Below are 21,837 nucleotides of genomic sequence, written 5' to 3'. Positions count from 1 at the left end.
ACTGAATTTAAATAAAAACAAAAACAAAAAACAAGACCCAAATGTATGCTGTCTTTAAGAGATATATCTTAGATTCAAAGACATAAAAATGTTAAAATTAAAGGATATAAAAATAATATACTAAGAAAAATAGAGTAGCTATAGAACTAAAATGACAAAATATAATTTAAAACAAGAAATACTACTGAAGACAAAGAAGACAATTTCTTAATGACAAAAGTCACTGCATCAGAAAAACATAATAATTATATACATCTAACAATAAAACCCCGAAATACATGGAAGCAAAAAAGGAAAATTAAAAAGAGAAATAGACAATACAACAAAAATAGTTGTACAGTATAATGATACAACAAGATAGAAAATCTGCAAGGATATTGAGGACTTGACAAACACTATCAATGAATTTGATATAACTGACAGAACACTCCACCTCTAAACTGCAGAATACATATTCCTTTCAAACACACATAAAACATTCCAATAAGCCATATGCTGGGCCACAAAACAAGTCTCAGTGAATTTAAAAATACTGAAATCATGAAAAGTACATTGTTTGACCACAAGAGAATCAGAGATCCACAACAGAGAGAAATCTGGGAATACTCTGAAATATTGGTAAATTCAACAACAAATTTCTAAATAATCCATGGGTCAAATAAATCACAAGGAAAATTTAAACATATTTGAATTGAATGAAAACAAAAACAGCATATCAAAATGTATGGAATGTAGTTAAAGCAGTGCTCAGAGGGAAATGTATAGCTTTAAACATCCATCAGAAAAGAAAACAGGTCACAAATCAATAATCTAAGCTTCCACCTTAGGTAATAAGGCAGGGGCAGGAGGGGGGTGGGGAAGTACACTAAGCCTAAAGCAAGCAGAACAAAGGGAGGAAAATGTTAGAGTAGAAATCAATGAAGCAGAAAATAAAAAAATAATTAAATAAAAAGCTGGTTCTTTAAAAAAAAAAATTGTAATGTTTATTTATTTGAGAGAGAGAGACAGAATCTGAAGCAGGCACCAGGATCTGAGCTGTCAGCACAGAGCCCAAAGCAGAGCTTGAACCCACAAACTGCAAGACCATGACCTGAGCCAAAGTCAGTTGCTTAAACAACCGAGCCACCCAGGTGCCCCAAAAGCTGGTTCTTTAAAAAGATCAACAAAAACTGGGGCACCTGGGTGGCTCAGTCGGTTAAGTGTCTGACTCTTGATTTTGGCTCAGGTCATGATCTCACAGTTCATGGGTTTGAGCCCCATGTCAGGCTCTATGCTGACGGCTTAGAGCCTGCTTGGGTTCTATCTCACTCTTTTTCTATCTCTCCCCTGCTTGCTCATGTGCATTTTCTCTCTCTCTCTCAAAAATAAACAAACTTTTTTAAAAAATCAACAAAACTGACATACTTAGGCTAGATTTATCAGAAAACAGAGAAAAGATACAAATTACCAAAATAAAGAATGAAAGACAGAACATCATCACCAACCTTACAGTATCTTAAAAGACTAAAAAATATGAACTTTGTATCAACAAATTAAACACTATGAAACAGACTAATGTCTAAAAACACACGTTATCAAAACTTAAAAAGAAACAAAATCCAAGTGGAACTAATATAACAAGTGAGGAAATTGAATTAGTAATTAAAAATCTTCCCACAAAGAAAAGCCCAAGCCCACACAGCTTCATTGGTGAATGCTATCAAATAGTTAAAGAAGTAACGGCAGTCCTTTGGAAACTATTTCAGAAAAAAATAGAGGGGAAAACATCATGCAACTCCTCCAATGAGGCCAGTGTTGCCCTGATAACAAAGTTGGACAAAGGCACCACAAGAAACCAACAGACTAATATCCTTCATGAATATAAACACAAAATTCCTTGACAGGATTTAGGAAAGCCAAATTTAGCAGCATATATAAAATTATACAGCATGACTAACTGAAACTAATCCCTGGAATACAGGATTGAGTTAACCTCTGAAAATCAATTAATGTAAGATACCATATTAAAAGAATAAAGGACAAAATCTATATGATCATCTCATTGGATGCCGGGCGGAAAAATTCCAACAAAATCCAATACCCATTCGTGATTAAAAACTCAACAAACTAGGAACAAAAGGGAACTTACTCAATCTAATAAAGGACATGTACAGAAAACATTAAACTTCCCATTCCCAATTTCCAACTTCCATTACCAATAGTTTGTTTCCAAAGAAGTCATTCAGTCTCATAGCACCTCAAATGTTCTCCGGTCCTTTCTTACATACTTAAAAGGTTACAGCACTCGGGGCGCCTGGGTGGCGCAGTCGGTTAAGCGTCCGACTTCAGCCAGGTCACGATCTCACGGTCCGTGAGTTCGAGCCCCGCGTCGGGCTCTGGGCTGATGGCTCGGAGCCTGGAGCCTGTTTCCGATTCTGTGTCTCCCTCTCTCTCTGCCCCTCCCCCGTTCATGCTCTCTCTCTGTCCCAAAAATAAATAAATGTTGAAAAAAATTAAAAAAAAAAAAAAGGTTACAGCACTCAAAAGAATCATGAAAAAGTGCTCTGTAAACTACCTGCCATACAGTCATGCCAATTCTACCATTAAAGGTTCAACAGGTGTTGAAAGAGTGAGGTTACTGGCTTAACCAAGGCTTAAAAACCACTTGTGAATAGTGTTTCAATCTCCGAATAAGCTGCTATTATCCTTTTTTGTTTTAAATTCCTGAAATATAACCTGCACACTTCATCTGGTCAGAAAAGAAAATGTTCAGAATAAAGGAACTAGCAGACATGCACTGTCCTAAATAACCAAAGGATAACTCAAATCCATGTGCAACTCTCTGGAGAGTCCTGCATGACACCGAAATTCAAAACATTCTAGTAATTCCACACAAAATGAGTTTGAAATCAAACCTCAGTACAGAAGGTGTATATTAACTGTAACCACCTACAGGCTAAACCCATGAATTTACACAATTCTGAATCCAGGTAATTGTAGGATAGACACATTTAATTATATTCTAGTCGAATATTAGACTTGTTTACAGAGATGTTGCTTGGTAACAGAAGCACTGCTTTAACGACCTACTCAGTTTTAGATCCACGCAAGTACTCTGTGCTCAGGCTAAACACGATCAACTATAGTATATATAAGAAATTAAGAACAAGTTTCTTGCCATTCTAGACATCTTTGAGCTTTTACTGAAACAGCTTCATAATAACTTAACTTTAGGCTTTAAACATACGTGGCAGTGGGCATTTTTAAAAGCTAGGTACCCACGTATTATGGGCAAAAGCTGCACAGTAAGGATTTATCACAATGTTCATTTAAGCCCGGCACTCATTTACATAGTGCCAAATATCGCGATTAAAATGGTCTGCAGGGTCACAGAAAATGGTAACATAGTTTTTCCATGACAAATTAAACTGGGGCTACCACAACGGGCAGCCAGTTAGTAAACTGGCTACACAAGCACCACTCTGGGGTGCATCAAAGAGCTCCATAAAGGGGCGCCTGGCTGGCTGGTTCAGCGGGGAGGGGCGGGGGGGGGGGGAAGCATGCTACTCTTGATCTCTGGTCGTAAGTTCCACACACCCCCCCCCTTGGGTGTAAAGATCACTTAAATGAACTTTTAGAAAAAGAATTTTTTCAAAAGCTCCATAAGGAGTTTCACGTGCACTTAACTGGTACAGAACAGGTACCGGCGGAGCATGCTACTCTCGATCTCCGAGTCGTGAGTTCCACACCAGCCTTGGGTGTAAAGATTACTTAAATGAACTTTTTAGAAAAAGAACTTTTTTCAAAAGCTCCATTAAGAGTTTCACGTGCACTTAATTGGTACAGAACATGTCTCACAGCCGACGTTTCTAACACCCGCTCCAATTACTTTACAGGAAAAGCAGTTAACAACAAAAACTCAAGGGCAAGTTGTGAAGAAAAAGGGAATATTCCAAAACTACGGACAACACAGCGTCCCCATAAAACGAGGTTACGTACCAGACTCACACACAGTCCTTGCAACGTGCGCGCATAAAACTTAATAGCGCCCGGTGCCGTGGCCACACTTGCCACCGGGGGACACCTGCACAGCTCCAACCACCGGCACCCACTCAACTCTTCTCGCACGGGCATTGAGGCTAAGGGATAAGGTCCCACACGCGAGGTGCTGGCCAGGCCGGCAGCCGCTCGCGGCGCAGGCTGAAGAGGAAAAGGAGGGCCGAGCGCGCCCCCCTAGAGCTCCGGACTCCAGGGAAATCTGAGGTATCCTGGGAGAGCTCCGAGGGCGGAGAGGGCGGCGGCGGCGGAGAAAAGCTTCGCTCCACCTCGGCGGACGGGCTTTCTGCGGACGGCTGAGCAGCTCAGTAGCCGCCGACCCGCGGAAACACCACCCTCCGCCCACCACCCGCCGCCCCTCAAGCCCAGCGGAGCCGAGTGGGTCCCGAGACCTAAGAGCGCGCGAAGCAGGAAGTCCCGCCCCTACGCCGACGTCACCGACGCCGCAGACGTCGGCCGCAGCTAGCGGCCGTTAGAGGGAGGAGGCAAGCGGAACCGAGGCGGGAGCGGCTGCGGTGGATGGCGGGAATGCCGGGGGCGAGGCGGCGCTACTGTACGCCGCTGGCGGGGACGCGGAGATCCCGTGAGCCGAAGGGAACCGAAAATCCGAGACCGGGCACTTGCTTCATTGAGCCAGAGTGAAGTGCGCGGTTGAGCGCGAAGGCGATCTTCCTTGCCTCCTCGCTGCGCCATGTCTGGGGGGGTGGGGGGTCTTCCCCTTTTCTCGCTACTCCTTCCTTCTGCGGGTTCTTACACTCTTGCCTCTTTGAGGGCTCCAATGATGTTCTGCTGCCACGTCCTCCTGCCTTCGTCCCTGATTGTGTAGATTTAATGGGGACTGGAGTCGCCTGCCTGCAATGTCAGTCTTGGGGCGTCAGCCCCGGAGTGGGGAGTCGGCTCAGCTTGCCAGGAGGCAACGGCCAGGTCGGGGCCAGGGCCCGGGGCGGGACGGGGGCGGGGGGGCGGGGGGTGAATCCTTTCCCGCCCCTCGCGTTCTCCTCCACATCTCACCTAGTCCCGTCAAGTCAGGACCCACGGGGGTAACATTGTGAACCATTTGCCTTAAGGTTGTAAACTAGAGTTGGAAGAGAAGGTACTAGTTTTTGAGAGCGTCAGTTATATGCCAATGGCTGAAAATGAGGTAGGGTTTCAGCCTTTAAGAATACGTGGTAGAAGAAATAGGCACTCTCCCTTGGTTTGGGGTTTCGGTTCTCAGTGCATTGAGAAGCACAGCCTATTTTTACCCTCAAGGGCAACATTTTCAGGCTCTAGTCATGATTAGAAAGACAACTGAGATAAGGACCTTTTTTGTTGAAATGAGGAAAGAGGAGCCATTAGATGGAACACTGAGTTGGGTCATGGAGTGTCAACATATGGATCAGAAAAATGTGGGCTATCGGTAATATCAGTGAACAGGATATAGAATCCAGAAACAAACTGCTATGCATATATGAATATTTAATAATAGTAGCTCACATTTGCCGAGCATTTAGGTGTCAAGTACCAGAACACTTTCAAGTTCTACGGTTCAACCCTAAGATAGCTGCAATTATTATCTCGATTTTATAACGTTACCCAGAGCCGTTACTGTTGAAGCCAGGAAGTCTGGACTCCAGAAGTCTTGCTGGTAATCAGTAAACTATATGCTACAAATCACTGCTAAGTGAGGAAAAAGATTATCTGAGAAATAAAGAACCACTGGAGACAGGCTTTTTATCTACTTTGTCAAATAAATACCAGATGAATCAAAAATTTAAATGTACAGAGTGAAGCCATAAAAATACTACAAGAAAATTAAGGTGAATCTTTTTAATCTTGAGCTGAGAAAGACCTTTGCTAAGTATAACACAAGAACCAGAAACCAGGGGCGCCTGGGTGGCTCAGTCGGTTGAGCGTCCGACTTCAGCTCAGGTCATGATCTCACGGTTCGTGAGTTCGAGCCCTGCGTCAGGCTCTGGGCTGATGGCTCAGCCTGGAGCCTGCTTCCGATTCTGTGTCTCCCTCTCTCTCTGCCCCTCCCCCATTCATGCTCTGTGTCTCTCTGTCTCAAAAATAAATAAACATTAAACAAAATTAAAAAAAAAAAAGAACCAGAAACCATAACAGAAAAAAATTGGTAAAAATTAAACTCATAAAGATTGTAATAGTCTATATACAATTAATGAACGAATGGAAAATAAATTTTATCATGTGGGAAAAGGAAAAATATTCCTAATATACAAACAGTTCATTGAATATCAACTTTAAAAACACCACAATAAGTAAAATTAGCAAAGGAAATCAATAGGACATTTTTAAACCAAGAAAAAGAAACTCCTAATTAACAAATGAAAAGATGTTCAACATTCCAAACAGATCCTTTTTGTCCATCAGGGTACATAGGGATATGGGGTTACATTTAACTATATTGTGTACTATTGGTGTTAAAATTGAAATTGGGACAGTCTTATTTACCAAAATTTCATTAGCCTTTGCCCCGAAATCTCATTTCCTAGTCAGTTCGTTCTAAAGACAATAACAAAAAACATGGGGCGCCTGGGTGGCGCAGTCGGTTGAGCGTCCGACTTCAGCCGGGTCATGATCTCGCGGTCCGTGAGTTCGAGCCCCGCATCAGGCTCTGGGCTGATGGCTCAGAGCCTGGAGCCTGTTTCCGATTCTGTGTCTCCCTCTCTCTCTGCCCCTCCCCCGTTCATGCTCTGTCTCTCTCTATCCCAAAAATAAATAAACGTTGAAAAAAAAAATGTTAAAGACAATAACAAAAAACATTCATACAGATGTTCCTTACTCCCTTTTTTGTAATAGTTTGAGAAACAACATAAATGCCATCACTAGGACTCTAGTTAAATTACAGTGCATGTGCACAATGGAATTAATTAAGCCATTAAAAACAATGATATAAATCTTTATTTACATGAAAATATGTTCATAGCATATAGGTTCCCCCCCTGTAATAAAACAATATAAATTAGCAGGAACAGTGTCATTTTGACATGAATATGTATGTGGATATATGTGGATATAAGGATGCAAAAAGATCTGGAAGGATGTTGGCCAAAATGCAAGAGGTTTCTATTTTGTATTTTGGACTTTTCTATCTTGTTTGAATTTTTTATAATGTATTTACCATTTTTACACACACACACACACACACACACACACACAAACTTATTTTTAATTAAGGATATGCCAGTAAAAGGAGATCCAGTAAAAGGGGATCCAGTTGACTGTAGATGCTCATAGGTAGATGACCAATGTGAAGTAATTATATTTGGGATCTAAATTCTCAGCTTTTAAGTGTCTGTGAATTTGATTAGATTTATTTATCCCAAGTTAAATAACTCATCACTTGGACATCATGATTCTGACTTCCTAAATTTTTAGGCCTGGGTATTCTTCCTGTGTGTTCTCTGTGTACCTCTCATGGTATTTGTCACACTGAATTGTAATTCCCTCTTCTTTCATAGATTGTTCCTACAATATATACCCTTTTCTGTCACATTTATATATTTATTTTCCCGATTCAGTATGTGTCATCTACTTTATTTTGTATGCAGAAAATTTAAGTTTAATGTAGTTATAATGCTAATGAATTATACATATATTAAAGGGATAGTTTCAATAAATTTGACAACTTAGGTGAAATGGACAAATTCCTGAAAAATACCAAAAAAAAAAAAAAACTGACACAAGAAGAAAAAGAAAAGCTAAATGGCCCAATATCTATTAAAGAAATGAAATTTCTAATCAAAACTTTCCTACAAGGAAAACTCCAGAGCCAGATGGCTACTCTAGTAAATTTTATCAGACTTTTAAAGAAGATAAAAGTATTAATCCTATACATTTCAGACAGCAGAGCAGGAATGAACACTTTGAAACTCATTTTATGAAGCCAATATAATCCTGGTATCAAAACTTGACCAGGAAATTTTACAAGAAAATTACAAACCAATACCGTTCATGAATATAGGTTTTTAAATTCTTTTTTTTTTTAAACGTTTTTATTTATTTTTGAGACAGAGAGCATGAATGGGGGAGGACCAGAGAGAGGGAGGGAGACACAGAATCGGAAACAGGCTCCAGCCTCTGAGCCATCAGCCCAGAGCCCGACGCGGGGCTCGAACTCACAGACTGTGAGATCGTGACCTGAGCTGAAGTCGGACGCTTAACCGACTGAGCCACCCAGGCGCCCCTAGATTTTTAAATTCTTAATGAAATATTGCAAATTAAACCTTGCAGTATAAAGGATAAGATGCCATGGCCAAGGAAGGTGAGGTTAAACATTGAAAAGTTAGTGTAGTTCACCACATTAATAGAATGAAAGAGAAAAACAAAATGATAGTCTCAGTAGATGCAGAAAAAGCATCTGATAAAATTCAAAATGCATTCATGTCAAAAACCTTCAGCAAGTTAAGTATAGAAAGGAACTTTCTCAATATAACAATCATCTTTGAAAAATGTAATAGTGAAACACTAAATCTTTTTCCCCTAAGGTCAGGAGTAACAGAAGACAAGAATGTGTGCTCTCACCACTTCTATTCAGGGTTATGTTGAAGGTCCTAATCAATGTAATAAAACAATAACAAAATGCATCAAGATTGGAAAGAGTTATGTTTCCTGATTTCAAAACTTACAACAAAACTACAGTAATCAATATAACTCTAATGCCAAAAAAATAGATATGTAGATGTAGATGTATAGATCAGTGAGCTATAATTCAGAGTCCAGAAATACACCTTTACATTTATGGTCAATTGACTTTTGACAAAGGTGCCAAGACAATTCAATAGGGTCTTTTCAAAAAATGATTTTGAAGAGTCTTTTCAAAAAATGATTTTGGGAAAACTGGAAATTCACATGGAAAAGAATGAACTTGGACTCCTATATATATATGCAAATGTCAAGACGAATCAAAGATCTAAATGCAAGAGCTAAAACTAAAACTCAGAAAAAAAAACAGCCATAAATCTTAATGGCATTGGATTAGGAAATGGTTTCTCAGATGTGACACCAAAAACACAAACACCAAAGGGGGCAGGGGGGAAACAGGTAAATTGTACTTTATCAAAATTAAAAATTTTTGTGCTTCAAAGAAGACTATGAAAGTGAAAAGACTGCATCTCCTGGTGTTCCTCTCAGGCCGAGCCCTGGCCCCTCACCTGCTCTGCTCCAGATGAAGTGTGAGCACTGCACGTGGAAGAAGGGAGAATTCTGTAAGTTGGCTGATGCCAAAATATTTCTGAGTAACTGCCTGGTATGTGACAGTTGTGTGACTGGAAGAAGGGATCCAGGTTTCCCAACAGAACACCAAGGACTTCTTTTGAATTCTGAAACTTAATAAGAAATGTGATACCTCACAGCACAAGGTGCTGGCAAGGTCAGTGTGTCCTCAGTCTCTGCTTTATTTCGCTGCTAAATTCTGCCTCAGTGTGACTGATACATCTAGAAGATTCTATGGCTTCCTCAAAACTCTTGGGGTGCACTGTCTTTGATACAACAACTGCCATGGAGTTCAGCATCCTGGAGAGTCAGAAAGAATCTGCCTCAACACCACCAGCACAGTGAGGAAGAGCTGGCATTACCCAGTCTCACCTCCACCAATCCCAGCTGGGTCCCATACTCAGAGCACTTGCTGTCACCACCCCTCCCACCTCTGCACCACCAAGTCTCCTCAACAGATCATGGGCTCCCTGGTGAAGGATTACTTCGCCAGATGGCAGAACCTGTCCCCAGACAAGATTTTTCACATAATTGTGGCCCCTTGCAAAGATAAGAAACCAGAGACCCTTCAAGAAGATTTTCCTATGGCTTCACTTGGTTCCCAGGGTGCTGAGTATTAACCTCAGGTGAAATTGTTCAGGTGATGGAGCAAAGTGACCCCTTGGTGAAAAGATGCTGCCATGGACACTGACGCCTGAAGGAGGAGAAGGTGAGGCACTGTGATGGGCCCAGCTCCAATGGGTACCTGGTGCGCATCTTCAGACACGCAGCCAAGCAGCTGTTTGACAACATGGGGAGGACACCTGCTGCACCCTGAGGAACAAAGACTTCCAGGAGGTCACCCTTGAAAAGAATGGGGAGGTTCTGTTATGCTTTGCTGCTTTCAAAACATCCAGAATATGGTTCTCAAACTTAAGAAGAGCAAACATACCACTTTGTGGAAGTGCTCACATGGACCAGGGGGTGTTTAAACAGCAGAGGCTAAGCCCAGACCGAGGATGGGCATACAGAAAAGGCACTGCCGAGGCACATGAAAGGCTTCTATGCTGACATCCCCATGCAGCCCCCCAGACGAGTGCCCACATGCAGCAGCTGTACCAGGAGTGGCTGAACAGGGCCAACTCCCCCAGAATCCAGGAAGCCCTGCACACTGTGTGCCAAGGCCAGGGCTCCCTGCCATCAGCTGAGACATCAAGTGGTCAAGGTGGAGAAGGCTGGGAAGCAGGCCCTGTCAGTTGCCCAAGGAGGGAGGAGCAACTGAGTGTGGGCATCAGAGACACTAAAGGAAAACTGCTCGGCTTCTCAGTTACTACGTTAGTTTTTCAGAATTCTCTACCCTATATTTGTTTGTGACTCCCTCACGCAGTTTGATTTGGTGCTATCTTTGTAATATGTGTGCGAGTGCAATATTTTAACATGAAACAAGGACTGCCCCAATTGAAGTATCCTTTTGTGTTAAGACTGAAAAATGGCACCTGTGTAGCTCAGTTGGTTATGCGTTTGACTTTTTGATTTCACCTCAGGTCATGATCTCACAGTCATGAGCTCAGGCTCTGTGCTGGGCTTGGAGCCTGGTTAAGGCTCTCATCTCTTGCTCTCTCTAAAAAAAAAAAAAAAAAAAAAAAAAACTGAAAAATATCCCAAAGAACAAGAATGAAGACACACTACTATCTTTTAGGCTTTAAAAAAATCCAAAAAACGTCCTGTGAAGAGCTAAGACCTCCCCCCACCCCGCCAGAAGTTCAGATTCGTGTGTCTCGGAGAGATTTGATGTGGACATGAAGGCAGGAGGCAGGCAGGCTGCAGGGGCCTGTTGTGGGGCCACAGTCCACAGTCTGCCTACTTTGCTCTTATTTTTACCTACTTGCATTACTCCTGAAAATGTTTTTTGCCAAAACATGAATAAATTGCAACATTTTGGAATGGAGAGCTTATATATAAATCTGGATTTCCAGCTTTTCTGGAACAGTGGTCCACATTCCTCACTACTATGGTTTCCAGAGTGCAGTAGCAGCCTCCTTCTGGGACCAGACCTCTAACTCAGAGGCCCTGTGGGTGCTGGTGGCTTAGGCCCCAGACTTGCACTTTTACATTCAGTCTTTAAGGTGAACTCACCTTAGGCCAGGCTGTGTGGTCAGGAAAACAGCTATCTTAGTCCCTCCCCTGTGGGGTTAGCAGCAGAATGTGTCCTGATCCTGCTGTGGTCCTGCCTCTCCCGTACCTTTTTTCTTTCATCCTGCAGCCTGCGCAGGAGGCTGTGCAGGAGAACCTTAAAGAAGAAAGAACAGTTTACCCACAAAGAGAAAGGCCTAGTGAGCAGCCAGAAATGTACAGAATCACAACACTCCGCATCAGAACTCATCCCTGAAATGAAAGACATCTGAGAATGGCCTGCAGTTGGTTTTTCAAAGCACTTGGATTTTGTTAACCTGAGCGATGATGTTCTTCCTGAGCCCTCCATGCTCTAAAGCCTTAGCAGGCTCAGTTGCCTTCATCATATTCTGTATCATATAAACCTATCCAAGTTGATGGCTGGATATTGTGTGAAATTGTATATTTTGGGGGCACCTGCCTGGCTCCATTGGAAGAGTATGTGACTGTTCATCTCAGGGTTGTGAATTCAAGCCCCATGTTGGCTATAGAGATTACTTAAGTAAAAACTTTTTTTTTAACTTGTATATTTTTTTCTTTCAATCTGTTCACAATCAGGTTTCATCCTCCATGGTAATTGATATAGAATACAGTTGAAGAATATGGAAGAAAAAAAGTGAAGAGACAACCTACAGAATGGGGGGAAATATTTGAAGATCGTATCTGATAAGGACTTGTATTCAAAATATATAAAGAACTCTTACAATCAACAATAAAAAGATAAGCTAATAAAAATGGACAAAGGATTTGAATAGGGATTTCTCCAAAGAAGATGTACAAATAGCCAATAAGCACATGAGAAGATGATCAACATCATTTGTCATTAGGGAAATATAAAAACCATGATGAGTACCATTTTACACCCACTAGGATGGCAATAATAAAAAAGATGGACAATAACAAGCATTCGTGAAAATGTGGAGAAATAGGAACCCTCATACCCTAGTGGTGGGAATGTAAAATGGTGCTTTGGGAATAGGTTGGCAGTTCCTCCAGAGATTGAAACATAGAGTCACCATGTGACCTAGCAATTCCACTCCTAGTGAATTTGAAACACAGCCATACAAAAATTTGTATGCAAATATTCATAGCAACACTATTCATAATAATCAAAAGGTAGAAACAACCAAAAACCCATTAGCTGATGAATGAATAAACAAAATGTAGTATATCTATGCAATGGAATATTACTCAGCCATAGAAATGGAGTACTGATTCAAGCTACCACCTGAATGAACCTTGAACACGTTATATGCTAAGTGAAAGCTACATATTGTATGATTCCATTTATATGAAATGTCCAGAATAAGCAAATCCATAGGGAGTAAGAAAATAGATTAGTAGTAGACAGGGGCTTGGAATGGAGACAAGGGGGGAAGTAACTGTTAGTGAAAACAAGGTTTATATTTGGAGTGATGAAAATATTTTGAAATTAGTGATGAAGTTGCACAGCTTTGCAAAACCACTGAATTATACACTTGAATGGATTTTATGGTATGTGGATTATATCAATAAAAAAATTGGAAAGAAGTAAAACTGTAGTCACAGACAACGTGATTGTATACATAGAAAAGCCTATGGAATATACAAAAGAGCTACTAGAACTAATAATTTAGCAAGTCATAGGATACAGGGTCAATATACAAAAATCAATCCTACTTCCATATACCAGCAACAAACAATTGACAAATGAAATTGAAAGCAATACCATTTATAATGTACCCAAAAATATTAGAAACCTAGGAATAAACATGACAAAAAATGTGCAAGACCTCTGTACTGAGAACCACAAAACATAGTGGAGGGAAATTTTAAAAGAAATGGAGAAAAATGTCATATTTATAGATAGGAAGACTCTATCATTAAGCTCTTCATTCTTCCTAAACTGATTTGTACATTCAATCCAATCCCTATCAGAATTCCAGCAGGCTCTTTTTGGATTTTGTGGGGGATTTTTTTGTTTGTTTGTTTTTTGGGGGGAGCATTTTTTTAGGCATAGACAAAGTAATTTTATTTTTTAAAAAATTTTTAAACGTTTTTATTTATTTTTGAGACAGAGCATGAGCAGGGGAGGGGCAGAGACAGAGGGAGACACAGAATCTGAAGCAGGCTCCAGGCTCCGAGCTGTCAGCACAAAGCCTGATGCAGGGCTTGAACTCATGGACTGTGAGATCATGACCTGAGCTAAAGTCGGACACCCAACTGACTGAGCCACCCAGGCGCCCCTAGACAAAGTAATTTTAAAATTTATCTTAGGGGTGCCTGGGTGGCTCAGTTGGTTAAGCATCCAACTCTTAATATTAGCTCAGGTCATGATCTCACCATTCAGGAGTTCGAGCCCCACACTGGGCTCCATGCTGGCAGTGGGGAGCCTGCTTGGGATTCTCTCTCTCTCCCTCTCTCTCTCTGCCCCTCCCGCACTCACCCTCACACACTCTCTCTAAAAAATAAACTTTAAAAAAAATTTATCTTAAAAGCTGAAGGACCTAGAATAGCCAAACAATGTGTAAAAAGGACAATGTTGTAAGACTTATTACCTGATTACAAGATTTCTATAAAGTTACAGTAAGCAAGATAGTGTGTTACTGCATAAGGATAGGCTAGTAAATAAACAGATTCAAGTCTACAAATAGAATGCCACATATGCAGTCATTTCATTTTTTACTAAGGCACTAAAGCAATTAAATGTGAAAGTTGTTGCTGTTGTCTTAAAAAATACTGCTAAAACAATTGTATATCTATTCGCTTTTTTTAAAAAAGAACTTAGGCCCTATTTAACTCCATATACAAAAATTAATTAAAGATGGTTCAAAGGCCTAATATAAAACCCAGACCCATAAAACGTCTAGAAGAAAACATAATTATAACTCTGGAGTAGGTATATATTTCCTGCATGGGGTACAAAAGGCACTAATCATAAAAGAAAAATTTGACAAGTTGGACTTCCATCAAAATTTAAATGTCCGTTCTTCAAAGACAGCATTACACCAAAGGCTGGGAAATATGCACCACCATGTATCTAGCAAAGGACTTGTATCAAAAATATAAAAACTCCTACAAGTTAATAAAAATTAAGTTATGAATAATAACTCACTGTAGCTAATAATATCTCAACAAAGTGGGTATAGAAGGAATGAACCCGAACATAATAAAGGCAATATATGACAAGCCCACAGTTAACATCATACACAACAGTGAAAAGCTGAAAGATCTTCTTCTAAGATCAGAAACAAAACAAAGATGCCCACTCTCAGCACTTTTATTCAACATAGTATTGGAGATCCAACTAGTAATGAGAAAGTTGCTAGGTGCACCCATACTCAGAACAAACGCAGATATAGGATCCTGAGGGATAAATCCAAACTGCAGAAAAGCTTGATAAGCTATCAAACAACAAATAGATTTGTCTACTACGGCAGGTAAATGAAAGAAATAATTGCTATAAAACTGAAGGCTTTGATATTGTGGAGCTAACAAAGTTCACATTCCAAGTAAGTGGAACAATGAGGTCCTTAGAAACCTAATAGGAAATTGTTTCACAAGTTTAAATTTAAATGAAAAAAAAAAAGTGAGAACATTTGGAAAATTTGAGCAAGAAAAGAATGCTCTAGGATATGGGGATTCTTTGAATAAAAAGCAGGCATTCCAGTATTGCTTTTTACATTTAATACTTTGTTGCCAGAGCCAGAAATAATGTAGAGGAAAAAGCTTGTATTTCAGAATGTCAAGGGAAAAAAGTTATATGTCATATGGCTCAGTGGTAGACAAAACTATTTTTGTCTTCTTAAAATCTCACATACCTTCTCCTTTTCTCCTCTCTTCTCTCCTTTCCTATTTCACCATTCTACTTTTCCTTCTTGTTCTCTTTCATCCCCTTCATATTTTCCCTTTTTCCTTAAGGTCAGGTTTCTCAACCTTAGTTTCCTTTTTGACTCCTGAAGGAGACAAGATATTCTTTTCCTAATTGCTCCCCTGCTCCCTATGAGATCTTAAGCCACAGAGATCCTGTACATCTGTTTATACACTATGGCTCTTTGGAGGGCCACAAACAATTCTAATATCTCAGGTTTTTTGCCCATCAAGAATTCATGCTCCATATAATAAGCCCGTTTAAGGGAAGGACAATGTTTGGTTTACCACTGTATACTCTTGTGCTTGATATAATTCTTGGGACATAGTAGGGAATCAATAAATAAGGTGAATTGGGTTAAAAGTGAAAAATGACCTCTGCTACAAATTTATCCATTGACTGAACTAATATTCTTGGATCATTTTTAGACCGTGCTACCTACTACTGATTACTGCACAGTACCTCCACATTCCAAGACTGTCTTCCTTGTGACTTGATGGAAACTTGGAAAGCATTCTAATCACAAAAGCAGTGCATTTGCAGCCGATTCCAAGGGTGGGTTACTTAATACAGCTAATTTCATATATCATAACTGATTTTTCTTTCCTAGTTTCAGTTTCAGATACTGATCACTTCCTAAATTTTTCACTAACTTCTGATGCTATATAGCCTCTCTGGTACTTATAACCCATTATTCAAGTTTGTCAGTTTCAGTTGAGGTGCAAGAATTCGAGAATGAAAAGAAGGTAAAGGCACTGTAGGAGAGGGAGAAAAAAGAAATAGAGGTCATTAAACTTTTCTGTTTCTTTTTCATCTGTAAGAGCTCTTCTAGCTCTAAGATTCTGTGATCCTGATGGTTAAGCTTTGAGCGGTTCAGAAAGCATTTTGGCAATCTGTGGAGATGTCACTAGTTGCCTCAAGATTAAGGTGGCAGTGCTACCAGCATTTGTGGGTGAGGCCAGGGATGCTAAACATCCTGCAGTACATGGGACTTTGGGCAGTTCAGGTCCTCGGAAAAGAGGACACCAGGACAGAATTAGATGTGCAAGAGATTTATTGGGGAGAATCGCTGTTAAGAATAAAGGAGAGAGGAAGAAGTAGGCCAGGAGTGCCTTCAGACTGACGCAGCTCTGCTACACATGAAAGGAGAGAGAGAAGGAAGCAGGGTTAGGTAGGAAGAGCCTCGGGCTGCCATATGGCTCTGAGAAAGTCTTAGCCAGGCGAATTGGGAGCCTAAGAGCAAAAACAGATCCCCAGTTGACGTCCCAATCTGGGCAGGCATGGCCTCCCACTAATACCATCAGTGGGGAGAAATCAAGGGAGGTAAGGCTGTAGCATAAATGTTGTGGAGAATTCCCAAAGTATGGCACTAAAAGACTGTCAGCTAACCACACGCCTCACTGCAGGCACTCTCGCTCTCTCACTCTCGCTCTCTCTCTCTCTCTCTCTCTCTTTTATTTTAGAGCTAGAGCATGAGCATTGGAGAGAGACCGAGGGAGAGAAAGAATCTCAAGCAGGCTCCACACGCAGCATGAAGCCTGACAAGGAGCTCAATCCCACAACCTTGGGATCATGACCTGAGCTGAAATCGAGAGTCAGATGCTCAACCGTCTGAGCCACCCAAGTGTCCCTCTTTTTTAAGGAAAACAAAATGACACTTTACCCAGAAACCTTTGCCTGTAAAGCAAGAGAACAAGGTGATATAAACAAGAACATCATTTGAAACATGCCAAGGTGATTATTTTGATGCTTTTCCTTTCTTCTTTCTTTTTCTTTTCTAGGTTAAAGTTGGATGCAGAATAAATCTGGGGAGACAAGGCTTGAGATTAGAGATCCAGCATAGAAAATAAGATGAATTAACTTCCTGGGCTACATGAGTATTCACATTTCTGAGTTACAAGGGGTTTGCTTTTTCTTTTGACCTCAAAAGACATTTGGGAACTTTGGGAAAACTACGTGGCATCTTTTAAGTTTTGCTTATGATTGTCAAGAGGGATAGCCTCAAAATTTAAAAGAGGTGGCACCGTCTGGCTTCCAGTATCAATAACCTTATCACAGATCCACCCCTGTGGTTCTTGTTCAGACTTTTTGAGGGTCCCACCTCACTGTCAACCTCATTCGCATTCATAGTTTTTAGCATTACAGCTAACCATTTTTTTACTTGATGGTCTGCAAACCTTTGCAGATGATATGAAATCTTCATGTCAACATTAACACATGCTTTACTAGTTTCTCTATTTGACCAGCAGGTGCTTCTGAATAGGCCAGCTTGGGAGGAAATGTCTTGGCATAATTCTTAATTTGTATCTTGACTTTTAGAGGTAAACTAACGTCATTTTTAATCGCTGCTGGAGGCATTTTGTCAAAGGATTCCTTTTTGGCTCCTTCATCTTCATCATCTGCTTCATCTTCTTCATAGGTATCGTTTCCTGATATTTCTGTAGCTTTAAAAGACTTTGCATCTCTTATTTCTTATCCTCTTCATGATTTCTTCACTTCTGTTTTTCCTTTCCCGTCTTTCCAGCAGGTCCTCTCTTGAAGATCTGAGCCGTGCATCATATGGCCACCATAAAAGACCCCTTATACCACACTGACACATTTCTCCACTCATGTTCTGGGAGCAGCTCTTCTACGATTTCTCCAGATTCTGTTCCTGACCTAAAGCTTAGAAGAAGGAGATTACTGGGACAAACTACACCCCCGTCACTCAGTCGGTCTCAGGGCCGCGACTACTCCTCACTCTCCTCCTCCACTACCCATTCCACATCCTACTTTCCTTTGCCTGTCACCTCTGCAGGTCTTAGTGGCTTACCTGGGTGTGACTCAAATCCTTATTTCTTATGAGAATGTATTGGCAATTATACCCTTCTCAGGCAGGGATTCCTGCACACGTCCTTCCATAGTTCTAAGTATGTATCAGGAGACCTTCAAGTGAATCACCTAGGGTCCACATGTATTTTTCCCTGTCCATTATGTGAAAGCAGCCCTTCCTCTTCCTGTTGATCTAGGTCATTGACTCTTGCCAAGATGGGGACTCCTCTTCTTGCCTGCTGGTGGCTGGACACAAAAAGTCCAAAGTGCCCGAACAGTAGCCATAGTTTACAGGTCAGTGGGACTCTTGTTGTGTTCTCTGACAAAAAAAAAAAAATGCAGTCATTTTGGGGGACCAGAGTTGTGGGAACAGGAAGCACAGTCTCTCAATGACTCATTAAGATGCTAAGTGGGGCCACTTCTGCTCCCTCCATCTTTTTCCTGGACCCATATTTTCTTCCTATTAGGGGCATTGCCAATCAGAGGTCTCTGATATAGTGTATATACTGCATCCTGAAGGATGGCACTCAATCCTTGTGGACTGTTGCCTCTAAACTGGCACTGCAGCTGTGCCTTCAGTAGGTTGTCTAGTGCTCTTATCAGGCTGTCTGCTTCTGGGTAGTGCAGTAGGTGGTGCAACCAGTAGATGCCTTGGTCATGAGCTTCAAACCCACATCACCTTTCCTGTGAAGTGGTTCCCCCGTTTGGATGCTATGTTGAGTTAGATCCCGTGCCAGTGGACAGGGCCTTCTGTAAGCTCCTAGAGAGTAGTACGGGCTGAGGCTCTGTAGGCAAAATAGGCAAACCCATACCCAGATAGGTGTTTGTCTCTGTGAGGATGAACTACTGGTCACTCCAAAATGGAAAGGGCTCAGTGTTGTTGACTTGCCACCAAATGGCTTGTTTATATCAAGTAAAATGCCATATCAGGAGCTTAGTGTTGGTCTCTGTTGCTGGCAAGTTAGACCTCCAGAGAGAGAAGCAGCTAGGTTGGCCTCCGTAAGTGGGAATTCACACTGTTGGATTCATGTGTAGCCTCTATCTCTGCAAACATTGCCATTCCACTCATGTGTCCATTGTGCCAGTTTTGGGGTAGACCGTGACAAAGTGTGGCTAACATCGACTAGTAGAACCTTTGTATCTACTTGGTTGTTCCACACCTTTTTCAAGGTTGATTCTTTCCGGTTGGAATAAACATGGGATGCAGAAAGCTTCACCCTTTGCGACCACACTATTCTGTCTGTCCTGTCCACATGCCTCTACTACAGAACTCCTTGTCTCCAGTCTCCCCGTCTTTTCTTTCAAAGTCCTGACCAGCTGACCAGGCCACTGCCACTGCCCAGGCAACCATAAAAATTCTCATCACAGGTACTTCTCTCATACAAAGTGGATGGCCAGCTATACTGCTTGAAGCTCTGCCCACTAGGAAGATTTTCTCTCTCCGCTGTCTTTTAGGGACACCACTGAATATGGCTGTGATGTGCTGCCATCCATTTTTTAGTTTCTACCCACATATCAAGCCAACCCATTCATAATCAAGCTTGAGCTTTTTTCTTCTCCCTTAGCTGGCCATACAGCCTGAGGGAGGGGTGCTGGTATAGTGGGTGATACTGGGGCTGGACTACTAGCTTATGCCGTTAACTCATGCCTTGGGATGTGATTTCGAATGCATCATTTCCATGTTATGATGAACTGCTGTTGGGCCCATCAACTTTATGATTGGGCTTATCTGACAGAATTCAGCTCATGGTGGTACTTCTGGACTTGGTGCCTCACAGTCAAGCTTTCTGCCTCCACTGGGGCCCAATACCAAGCCAGTGGCTGTTTCTTGAGAGGAGTAAAATCTTCTGCTACAGATGGCCTGGCCTTGCTCCAAAATCCCAGAGGACTATCTTGTGATCTCCTACTGGGACTTGCTTTAAAATCCACACTGCTGCAGAGCCCATTGCTGGTGTAGACTTCACTTAGAACTGGCAACCTTCCATGTCACCCAGGATATGAGCCAGAGTGGTATTCCGAGGTGTGGAATTTGTGCTTTTGGAACCCAAAGAGGCCCACCAGGCATTGTGCTTCATTACAGTACGAGATGCAAGATATAGAAATTTGTCTTTTACTCTGGAGGGGATGCCTCCACATGCCACTGACTGTTGGACCTCTAAAAAACATTACTGAATCTTCTTAGGGTTTATCTCCCACCCTCTGGACGCATGTGTCTTACCAAGTCCTCTAGCCTACAAGCCAACTCTTGCTCTTCCTACTTAACCAGTATATTATTGGCATAACGTATCTGTAATGGTCTACAGGGTATCCAGACAGTCCAGATCTCTTCAGACTGTATTACAATAGAGGGTAGAGGAATCAACATAGTCCTTGGACAAAACTGGAAATAAATATGATCTCTTCCACATGAATGTGAATTGCTTCTCAGCCATATTTCTGACTGGAATATAAAAGAATGCATTCACCAAATCAGTGGCCACATAACCATGTACCTGAGGTTTTCTTAATGTACCCTACCAATGACAGCATGTCCAACACAGCTTGATTTGGAACTACTACTTGGTTAAATTTGCTGTGGTATTCTACATTCATCTATTAGTAGTGCACAGTGGCACTGATCACCACCATCAACCCTGGGACACAGTATCATTTTTGATTATGTTAGTTGGCGTGGGGAACAATTTCAAAGGCTTCCAGTTGGCCTTCCTCACGTGAATCCATGGTGTGGTGGTGACACTTTGGATCTCCACTTATCCTACTTTTCTCAGCAACGAGGTCCAAAGCTCCTTGAAATGACTGACATTCCCCTTCCCCCATGGTAAGTGCCCTCCTCAAGTAAGTGCCATGGGTCCCTTTGGGGAGTGATGAAAAATCATTATAATATATACTTTCCACAGTGTTGTAGAGTCCTTCTCGTAGCCACTTATTAAGTGGACTCCAAATCTGAAAATTGGCTCAAACTCAGGAACCGAGCAACATACCCTGACTTTTTATTGAGATAACTGCCCCTCCATTCTTGCCTGCTGCTGATTATAGATGTTAAGCTGCACCCTTATTAGCTGCTTACCTATTTTGACCCTAAGGTAAGGTGACCATCTTGTCCAGTTTCTTCTAAGTTCCAAGAGAGGTCTTTTTGCTCTCATAGGGTTTAGCTGTTTGTAAACAGCCCTCAGTTTCTCATTGTCTCTCTGCATGGTATCAGTGTGACTTAGGAATAACTGGCCAACTCCACTGCTTTCTAAGCATTGCTCTCCCCATGTCTTTCAAATCCCCAGAATGTCACACAGGCAAGGATGTCCCCACACTGGGAGAAAACTGTAGTTTGTTTTGTTTGACCTTTACCAGTTGTTTCGCCGTTTTGAAAAATTACATCATCAACAGCAACACTGATATTTGAATCACCAATACTATATGACTGTATCTGAATTTGTGTATATATCTCATGTATATATATGAATATGCTTTCTTAGCCCTTATTTCAAAATGTAAATATAAATAAAATTGCTATCAATATTCCCTTGAGTACTGTTTTCTCTAAAATCTAAAATCACTTATTTTAAGCATGTGGAATTCTCCACATTCCCATTGTTGGTGGGAATACAAAACAGTATAACTTCTGTAGGCAGAATTTGGCAATATCTAGCAAAATTAAAAGTTCACTACCTTTGACCCAGAATCGTACTTCTAGGAATCAATCCCAAATAAAACATGGCAAAAATATCGAATTATGAAAATGCAAGGATATTCATTACAGTAATATTTGTTTATGGTAT

The 21,837-nt window shown here is 41.2% G+C and overlaps 1 protein-coding gene, 2 long non-coding RNA genes and 1 pseudogene across 8 annotated transcripts in view; 3 read left to right on the top strand and 1 right to left on the bottom strand.

The window, feature by feature from the left end:
• CEP83 (centrosomal protein 83) overlaps positions 1-4,408 on the bottom strand; it is a 123,596-nt gene extending 119,188 nt beyond the window's left edge. For 3 of the 4 annotated variants that reach the window (XM_040491224.1, XM_040491223.1, XM_040491222.1), the window contains exon 1: positions 3,979-4,407. The gene's annotated coding sequence lies outside the window, so the exon portion shown is untranslated. Of the gene's footprint in view, positions 1-3,978 lie in introns of all 4 variants that reach the window. The other variant, XM_040491225.1, reaches the window with a different exon arrangement.
• Positions 4,409-4,488: 80 nt separating this feature from the next.
• LOC121040605 (uncharacterized) lies at positions 4,489-21,586 on the top strand. Of its 3 annotated transcripts, XR_005795366.1 has the most exons (4): positions 4,517-4,588; positions 4,807-4,959; positions 15,682-15,808; positions 17,035-21,586. It is a non-coding gene; the product is annotated as an uncharacterized LOC121040605 (long non-coding RNA). The 3 variants fall into 3 exon arrangements; XR_005795367.1 differs by lacking the exon at positions 4,807-4,959 and having other exon boundaries at positions 4,489-4,588; XR_005795365.1 differs by having other exon boundaries at positions 4,513-4,959.
• On the top strand, positions 7,772-8,628 carry LOC121040606 (uncharacterized). The gene is made up of 2 exons (XR_005795368.1): positions 7,772-8,002; positions 8,229-8,628. It is a non-coding gene; the product is annotated as an uncharacterized LOC121040606 (long non-coding RNA).
• LOC121040604 (nuclear prelamin A recognition factor-like) lies at positions 8,911-10,802 on the top strand (annotated as a pseudogene).
• Positions 21,587-21,837: the final 251 nt, after the last annotated feature.

This window comes from Herpailurus yagouaroundi, unplaced genomic scaffold (genome assembly GCF_014898765.1).
Source record: "Herpailurus yagouaroundi ecotype Mexico unplaced genomic scaffold, PumYag 182, whole genome shotgun sequence".
NCBI lineage: Eukaryota > Metazoa > Chordata > Mammalia > Carnivora > Felidae > Herpailurus > Herpailurus yagouaroundi.
This window is presented reverse-complemented; position numbering and strand designations above follow the sequence as displayed.